This window comes from Petaurus breviceps, unplaced genomic scaffold (genome assembly GCF_028583685.1).
Source record: "Petaurus breviceps papuanus isolate PSGF00001 unplaced genomic scaffold, PetGlider_PUasm1.0 183, whole genome shotgun sequence".
In the NCBI taxonomy this organism is placed as follows: Eukaryota; Metazoa; Chordata; class Mammalia; order Diprotodontia; family Petauridae; genus Petaurus; species Petaurus breviceps.
Window position 1 is genome coordinate 2,119,076 of NW_027185791.1, and position 8,848 is coordinate 2,127,923.

Genomic DNA, 8,848 nt, shown 5'->3' on the forward strand with positions numbered 1-8,848 from the left:
ATATACATAACCAGCTCGTCTCTCCCCTGAGCTTCTGCCTTCCATCATCAATTGTCCATTTGGATATCCAAGAGACATCTTAAACTCAACATATATAACATGGAACTCATTATCTTACCCCTAAACTCTCACATCTTCCAAACTTCCCTATTTCTATCAAAGGCATCATCATCCTTTCAGGATCTCTAGTTCATAACCTTCAGATTATGCCAGATTCCTTTGCCATTTCTTTCTTCACAACATCTCTTGCATTGGACCCATTATCTCAACTCAAACAGCTGCAACATTATTTCAGACCCTCAGCTTTTTGTCTTGATTATTGCAGCAGTCCTGGCTCAAGTTTCTCTCTACCCCAAGCCATTCTATATGTTTTTGCCCAAAGTAATTGATTTTACTTAAAGGCAAATCTGATCATATGATTCTCCTATTCAATCACCTCTAGTAGTCTCGATGACATAATACAAACTCCCCTGTTTTGCTTTCAAATCTGCATACAGCCTAGCTCCAAATTATCTGTCTGGCTTCACTGAGTAGTTATCCCCCTGATTCACTCTATGATCCTTTCAAATTGGTCAGCTTCACTACCCCCTCCCTTAGAATACTCCCATCTACTCTCTCTGTGCCTTTGTACTGACCCTTCACCATGCCTGGAGTGTACTCTCTCTTAATCTCCGCCTAACAATCCTTATCTTCCTTTAAGATACAGCTCAAGCCTTCCTTACTTCTTTGCCCTCCCACCCCACTGTACTCCCATTGATAGCTCCCTAGAGTTTCTTAAAGGCCCCTAGGTGGCACAGTGGATCAAGCACTGAGTCTGGAGTCAGGAAATCTTGACTTCAAATTCAGCCTTACTTACTAGCTATGTGACCCTGGACAAGTCATTTCCCCTCTCTCTGACTCAATTTCCTCATCTGTAAAATAAGGATCATAATATCACTTACTTCACGAAGTTATTGTGAGGTTCAAATGAGGTAATATTTATGAAGTGCTTAGTTACAGAGCCTGTTTGACACTTAATAAATAGTTTCTTATCAAACTACTTTGTGTGTTATTTTATATATTCTTTGTGTGTGTTTGTATATATAAATAAGTATATATGTATAATATTATATGTGTGTATGAATTTATTAACTTTATATTTATGTTGCATATATTTTTACATGTACTTAGTGTCTATTCATGTAATAGAGATTGTGAAGAGAGATTTTTAATTATTTGTAGTTGTATCTCCCATGTTTAACATGGTGAATGGCAGATAGAAGGTGCTTAACAAATATCAGTTGATTGAATGAATGAGTGAATTTAGTCTTGTACAATTGAAATAAACCAAAACTTTGCATGGGGGAAAAATCAGTCAATAAACTCTCACCCAAAAAACCTGAACTAGGAGCTAGGCACCCTAACTGATCACATTGACCTGCCAAGCCTATAGTGCATATTCTCTTGGCAAAACTGCTGAAACTATATTAAATAATACTAGTTTCCCAGATCCTAAGCTCAAGGCATGTGAGATAACTTCTAATGAGAAGTTAATATTTGTTTACTTTGTACCTATTTTCAATGCTCTCATGATAAGTTATGATTAAAACTAAATACACTTTGAGTCCAGGACAAAAGAAGATGGATATTAAAGCAGAAGATGTTGTAGGAGAAGTTCCAATCGCTACGCATTATGACTTTATAAGTGATACACTCTAATATGAGCCACCATGGCTAATTTAGCTCAGGGAATAATTGTTTTGAGACTTCTTGAAAAAAAAAAACACCACCGCCACAACAAACCACAGTGGTAAAATATAATCTAACTAAGACTGGTCTTCAAGGGAAAATGTCTTTGCTACCATTTAGGTAAAATTTCATGTGAATCAATATGTAATAAAAATTAGGGAATTTAAGTAATTTTAGAAAAAAACATCTAGAAAACTAATTGGCATCTAAGTGTCACAGTGGATTGAACACTGAACTTGGAATCAGGAGGACCTAAATTCAAATCTTCCTTTAGAGGATTACTAGTTCTATGTCCCTGAGGAAATTCTCAAACATCCTCAGCTTCTTAATTTTTAAAATTAGGATAATAATAGCACCTACCTCACAATATACTTGAAAGGATCAAATAAGATAACATGGAAGGTGCTGTGTAAACCTTAAGGGCTATATAAATATTAGCTAGAATTATAGTTACCAAAGTAACTACAACATTAAGTGTGCTACTTTAGAAGTGATCATTTCCATTTTTTTGTGGATGGAAACCTTAAAAGTCATTAAAGTTTTGAAAGTTTCAGAAAACTATCCCATTTGCATCAGTTTCTTTGAAAAAAAATTGTGTAATATATTGCTGCGGAATATGTTGCTGGTTTGTTTTAAGAAATATCTAATACTTTGATGGAAAGATAGAATGGGAAGGTCAAGGGATGATAGTGAGGAAGAAAGAAGAAGAAAGGGGAAGGAAATTACAAGTCATGGAGAAAGAAGTAGAGGAATGGACATCTCATGAACTTCACTTTCATGTGGATAAAGGAAGATTACAGATTCTCTCTCTTTCTCTTTCTCTCTCTCTCTCTCTCTCTCTCTCTCTCTCTCTCTTTCTCTCTCTCTCTCTCTCTGTCTCTCTGTCTCTCTCTCACACACACACACACACACATACACACACACAGATTTTGTTACAGATATATATGAAACTCAAAAAAGAAATAGGAAGGGAGAGGGACAAGTGAGAGGGAGAGAGAATTCTAGAAATACTAAAATTTGCCACAACAATTAATGAAAGTTGCAGGATATAAAATAAATCATACAAACTATCAGCATTCCGATGTATAACCAAAAACAAAAATAAAACAACTCAATATAAAAAAGTAGAAAAATAAATGCCATTCAAAATAATGACAGAAGCTATAAAATGTTTAGGAATATATCTACCAACATTCACCCAAGCACTATATAAATAAAACTCCAAGTTCTCTTTTCCAAAATAATGACAGATCTAAATAATTGGAAACACATTGCTTATTCATGGGTAAGGTAGGAGAAATATAATAAACTTACAGTACTACATAGGTTAATTTACTTATTTTTTGCTGTATCAATCAAGCCTTCAAAGGAATATTGCATAGAGCTAAGGGAAATTAAGAGCAAAAGTCATATCAAGGTCCAGAATCAAAGGTAATAATGAAGAAAATTCATAAGGAAAGTGGATATCAGTAGCAAATCTAAAACTGTGGTAGAAGGTAGTAATCATCATTTGGAACTGGTTAATAAATAGAGAGCTTGATCAATGGAACAGATTTGTTACACAATGTACAGAAGCAAACACAGCAGTGTTCAATAAACCTCAAAATCCTAGTTACTGAAGGAAAGTTTCACTGGTTGACAGAATTTTGGAGAAACTGGATTGCAGTCTGACAAAAATTATGTTAAGATCAACATATCACATCATTCATCAAGATAAACTCCAAATGGAAACATGACCTAGATACACATCATATCATAAATAAATTGGAGGAGCAAGGAATAAATTAACTTCCAATTCTTGAATATGGGAAGAAATCACAACTAAAAGAACAACAGAAAAGATTGCTCCAATTTAGATTATGTAAAATTTAAAATATTTTGTACAAACAAATCTAATGAAATTGAAAATAGAAGGGAAACAGATTTTATTTGAGAAAAGGTCTCATTCAAGATTTATAAGAAATTGATAAAAATTTATAAAATCAAAAACTATTCCCCAATAAGTAAATGGTCAAAGGACACGAACAGGCAGTTTTCAAACTAAGAAATCTAAGCTATCAATAATCAAAATACTCTAAATCACTATTTAGAGAAATACAAATTAAAGCAACTTTGAGGTTCTACCTCTGGCCCATAAAACCAGCAAACATGACAAAAGTAGAAGAAAATATCAAAGTGTGTAGGAAAACATGTACTTTAACTCACTATTATTAAAATTTTCAACTGATCCAATCATTATGGAAAGCAGTTTAGAATTCTGCTTCAAAAATTACAAAACTTGAATACCTTTTTGACCCAGCTCCTAGTCCTATACCTTAAAGAGATCAAAGAAAGAGAAAAGGGACTTACATATACACAAATATTTACAGTAGATCTCTTCATATATGCCACAAAATAAAACATATAGAAGTTATCTTCCTATAGGGAAATGGCTAAACTAATTATGGAATATGAATTAATGGGATATATTATGCATAAATGATACAATTTCAGAAAAAAATCAAAAGACATCTATGAATTAATGCAAAGAAAAAATGAATAAAACCAAGAAAATAATTTATACAGTTACAACAACATTGCAGAAAAAAACAACTTTGATTGACCTGAGACCCTTTGGTTAAGGGTGGGTCTTATGACCAACAAAATGGAGAACTAGACATTTTCTCCTCAGCTCTCAAAACTACCCAATTAAAAATTTATGTATAAACTCCTTACAGCTGTCTCTATAAGGGAAAACACCAAGAATCCCAAGGGGCAACAATATGAATAATATCACAGAAGGCTAATCCTTAACATGCTCATTCAATGACCCTTCCCCTATAAGTCTCTAATACACTTTGCTGGATGGCATAATAGTATCAAAGGGCTTATGCTTTACAATTAACTCAGCAATTCACTTCTGTCTCCTATAGTCAATGTCAATAATCACAACTCTTGTCCTCAACCAACTATTATGTGTAAACAAATAAAGTAACCAGGCTCCTCACTCCAATTTCTGTGAATGTGGTAGAGGTATAGGAAATCAGGAAGCTTCCTCTGGCTGGGGCAGCTGCATCCCTGATGTACTGAATCAGTTCAAAGTCAGGGAATTTAGAAGAAAGGCATCTGGGGCTGGGCTCCGGCTTGTGAATTGAGCTCCATCAGGCCTGAAGTAAAAGAAATTGGCACCCGGATGTGGCCAGTTTTGTTCTCCCAGAAGTCATTTGGAGCAGGGGCTGAGGCTTGTGAAAATGGAATTATCTGTTGTGGGAGGAATTTGAGAGGCTTTGAGGTCTAGTACATGGAGGATCTGTCATTAAAGGGAAAGGCAATTGAAAGGGAGTAGTAGTGGAATAAAGTGGGGGGAGGGAGAGAATAGACTGAAAATGCCTAAGATCTCAGGGTAAAGAAAATTCAGTTAAAATTCTTGAGTATATGTTCAAGGCACAAAAGAAAAAGACATGATTAAACATTGAAATGAGTACAAATATCACTGAATAAATATTGCCAGACAAAGAAAGATAAATCAACCCCTGATGAGGTAGACAGCCTTGTGGATTCCCAAGAGAACAGGGACAAATAGCATATTCTCCCCAAATGACTCAAAATAAAAATATGAACCATGAAGCAGAATGTTTGGTCTGCACAGCAGAAATAATTGGTGGGATAAAAAAAAAAAATTGAACCTACTGTGGTAAATAACTTCTAAAAGAGAAATCAACTGATTAGTAATATTAATACATAGATATATAGTACAAGCTAGAAAAAAAAGAAGAGGCTATATAATATTAGAAGATAATCAGATTTCTATGCAAGAAAACATCTTGATCTGGAGAACATGATACATAGAAACAATTTAAACATCATAAGTGTCCCAGAAGAAAATTATTTAAAAAACCAAACACCATAATACAAGAAAAAATATAGAAAATTTGCTCATAACTTTTTTTTTGGAGGGGGTGAAAGGGCAATTGGGGTTGTGACTTGCCCAAGGTCACATGGCTAGTGTTTTTTTTGTGTGTGTTAAGTGTCTGAGGCTGGATTTGAACTCAGGTCCTCCTGACTCCAGGGCCAGTGCTTTACTTACTATGCCACCTAGTCACCCCTGCCCAGAACTTTTGAGCATAAGAAACAAAGTGTTAATCAAATGAATTCACCATGCACATCCAGAAAAAAAAATATCTTATGCTGCAAACTCTAAAACATATGGCAAAATTCCGATTACAAATAACAAATTGTGCAAATGATGAGAAGAAAGACCTGCAAATGTAAAGGAAAGGAATTTGAACAATACAAGACTATTCTTCACTCACCAAATACTATAGGTGGGAATGGAATAATATATTCCAAAGAGCAAGGAGATCCAGATGCAATCTTAAGTAACATACTGTGCAAAGCTGTACCTAATAATCCATGAAAAGAAAGATTTTTGGCATAAGGGAAGCATTTGAAACATTTCTCAAAAACAAAACAAAATTAGACATGAGCAGATTATGTACTTTGAAAATTTCCCAGATAGCAGATGTATAAAAAGGTAAACAAGCAAAACAACTAAGAAAAGCATAAGCAAATTACCCTGGGGGAGGGTGAGAAAGTAACAAGTTAAAAAGAAATATTCACCTGTAAGGTGGAAAATAATAAAATAATAAGAGAGACCATTAAGATATTGCCTTCTAACGTACACCAGGAAACAAGGGTGAAACTCATACAAATAGAACTAATGTTATAAAAAAAAAAAGACAGGAAAAACAACATCCTGCTGATAAGTAAGTCAATCTCTGTGTGGGGGGTGGTGGTGGTGGTGGGAGGTAACAGTGGGTTAAGTTGCAGAATAAGAGGTGACATAAAAGGGAAGAAGAGAGGGAAAAGATAGGAAATGTGTGATATACAATAATCAAGTCAGTGGGGAAAATGAAATAACAATAACTCATTTAGTTATAGGACCATGGGTATGATGGCAAAGAGAGGAACTGAAAAGGGGAGAAAAAAAAGAAAATTTTTGATTCAGTGATGGCACTGCTATGGGGGAGGGTAAGAGATTCTATAATGGGAGATGTGTGACCTTAAATGGCAATAATCTGTAGGGATTTGGAGCTTTGAGAGACTATTACCTGAGAAAGTGCTATATCTTCATGAACAGAACCCTACCTCATGAGAGAGGGAATCAGAGCTCTTGGGGGACAACTAACATCCAGAAGTCCCAGAGAGCATGAATCCAGAGAGGATATTTCATGGAAAATGGGGGGAATGACCAAGAGAAAAACAGGAGGTAATAATGAACTGAAAAATCAGGGAGGAGAGAAGGAGATTGAGGGTAAGGTCCTGTGCCCTCTGTCTATGTATACCTGTACACATATATACACACACTCTCATATGTATTCATACGCCCATATACCCTCCTATATAGACATATATAGGGATGTATGTATATATACACACATTTATATTCCCTTCAACTATTCTCATACTGAGAAAAGTTTCATCAGTTACAATTATTGTTTTTCCATGTAGGAATATAAATAGTTCAAGTTTGATAAGTTCCTTATGATTTCTTTTCCCTGTTTACCTTCTCATGTTTCTCTTGCTGCTTGTATCTGAATGTCAAATTTTCTATTCAGCTCTGGATTTTTCATCAAGAATGTTTGAAAGTTCTCTATTTCATTGAATGATCATATTTTTCCCTGGAACATGATACTCAGTTTTGTTAGATAGGTGATTCTTGGTTTTTACCCCAGCTCCTTTGACCTCCAGAATATCATATTCCAAGCCTTTCAATCCTTCAATGTAGAAGCTGCCAGATCTTGTGTTGCCCTGATTGTGTTTCCAAAGTATTGAAATTGTTTCTTCTTGGCTGTTTGTAATATTTTCTCCTTGATCTGGGAACTCTGGAACCTGGCTATTATATTCCTAGGAATTTTCTTTTTGGAATCTTTTTCAGGAGGTGATCAGTGGATTTTTTTCAACCTTTATTTTGCCTTCTGGTTCTAAAACATCAGGGCAATTTTCCTTGAGAATTTCTTGAAGGATGATTTCTAGGTTCTTTTTTTGATCATGGCTTTCAGGTAGTCTGATAAGTTTTAAATTATCTCTCCTGGATCTATTTTCCAGGTCAGTGGTTTTTCCCATAAGATATTTCACATTGCCTTCTATTTTTTTTTCATTTGTTTGGATCTGTTTAATAGTATCTTGATTTGTCATAAAGTCACTAGCTTCCATTTGCTCCATTCTAATTCTGAAGGAATTATACTCTTCAGTGAGCTTTTGAGATTCTTTATCCATCTGGCAAATTCAGCTTTTTAAGGCATTCTTCTCCTCATTGCTTTTTTGAGCCTTTTTTACCATTTGACTTGGTCTATTTTTAAGGTGTTTTTTCTTCAGTCAGGTTGTTGTCTCTTTTTCCTGATTTTCTTGCATCATTCTCATTTCTCTCCCCAACTTTTCCTCCACTTCTCTAATTTAGTTTTCAAATTTGGTTTTCCTTCCTAAGCTCCTCTATGGCTTGTAACCAATTCATATTTTTCTTGGAAGCTTTTGGTGTAGTTCTAACTTCGTTTTCTTCCTCCTGTTCCATGCCCCATTCCTTTTTGTCCCCCCAAAAAAGGAATCCAAAGTCATATTGCTGTGCTTGCTTTGCTTCCTTTGCTTGCTCATGTTGCCACTCAATTACTTGACTTTTGAGCTTTACCACAGTAGAACTCTGCTTCCAGAGAGGAAAGCTTTGTCACAAATTACTGAGTTTTCTCAGCTTCCCCAGCTATTAGTTGGCTGCCTTCTCTGAAGCCTCCACAGGCTTGGGCACACTGGTCACACACCCCAGGACCTCCACCATAGACCACAATCCAGATCTAAGCAGGTTAAAGCAAGAGTGATTACCCCTCAGACTGGTTGCTTGGTCTCCCTACAACCTGCAGGCCAGGCGCTCTGAAGCAATTATGCAGCAGCTGCCAACCTCAGCCTCTTCTCCTTTGGGGGGAAGAGGCCAGACCACACTCTTGGACCCTCGTTCCCACAAAGTCCACACTGAACTCTCACTTTGTCTTTAGCATTTGTGGGTTGATAATTCTGGAAACCACCATAGTTGCTGGTGATCCACTCTCCCAAAGTCCCTCTAGCTGGGGCTGGTTGTGGCCACCCTGAGACT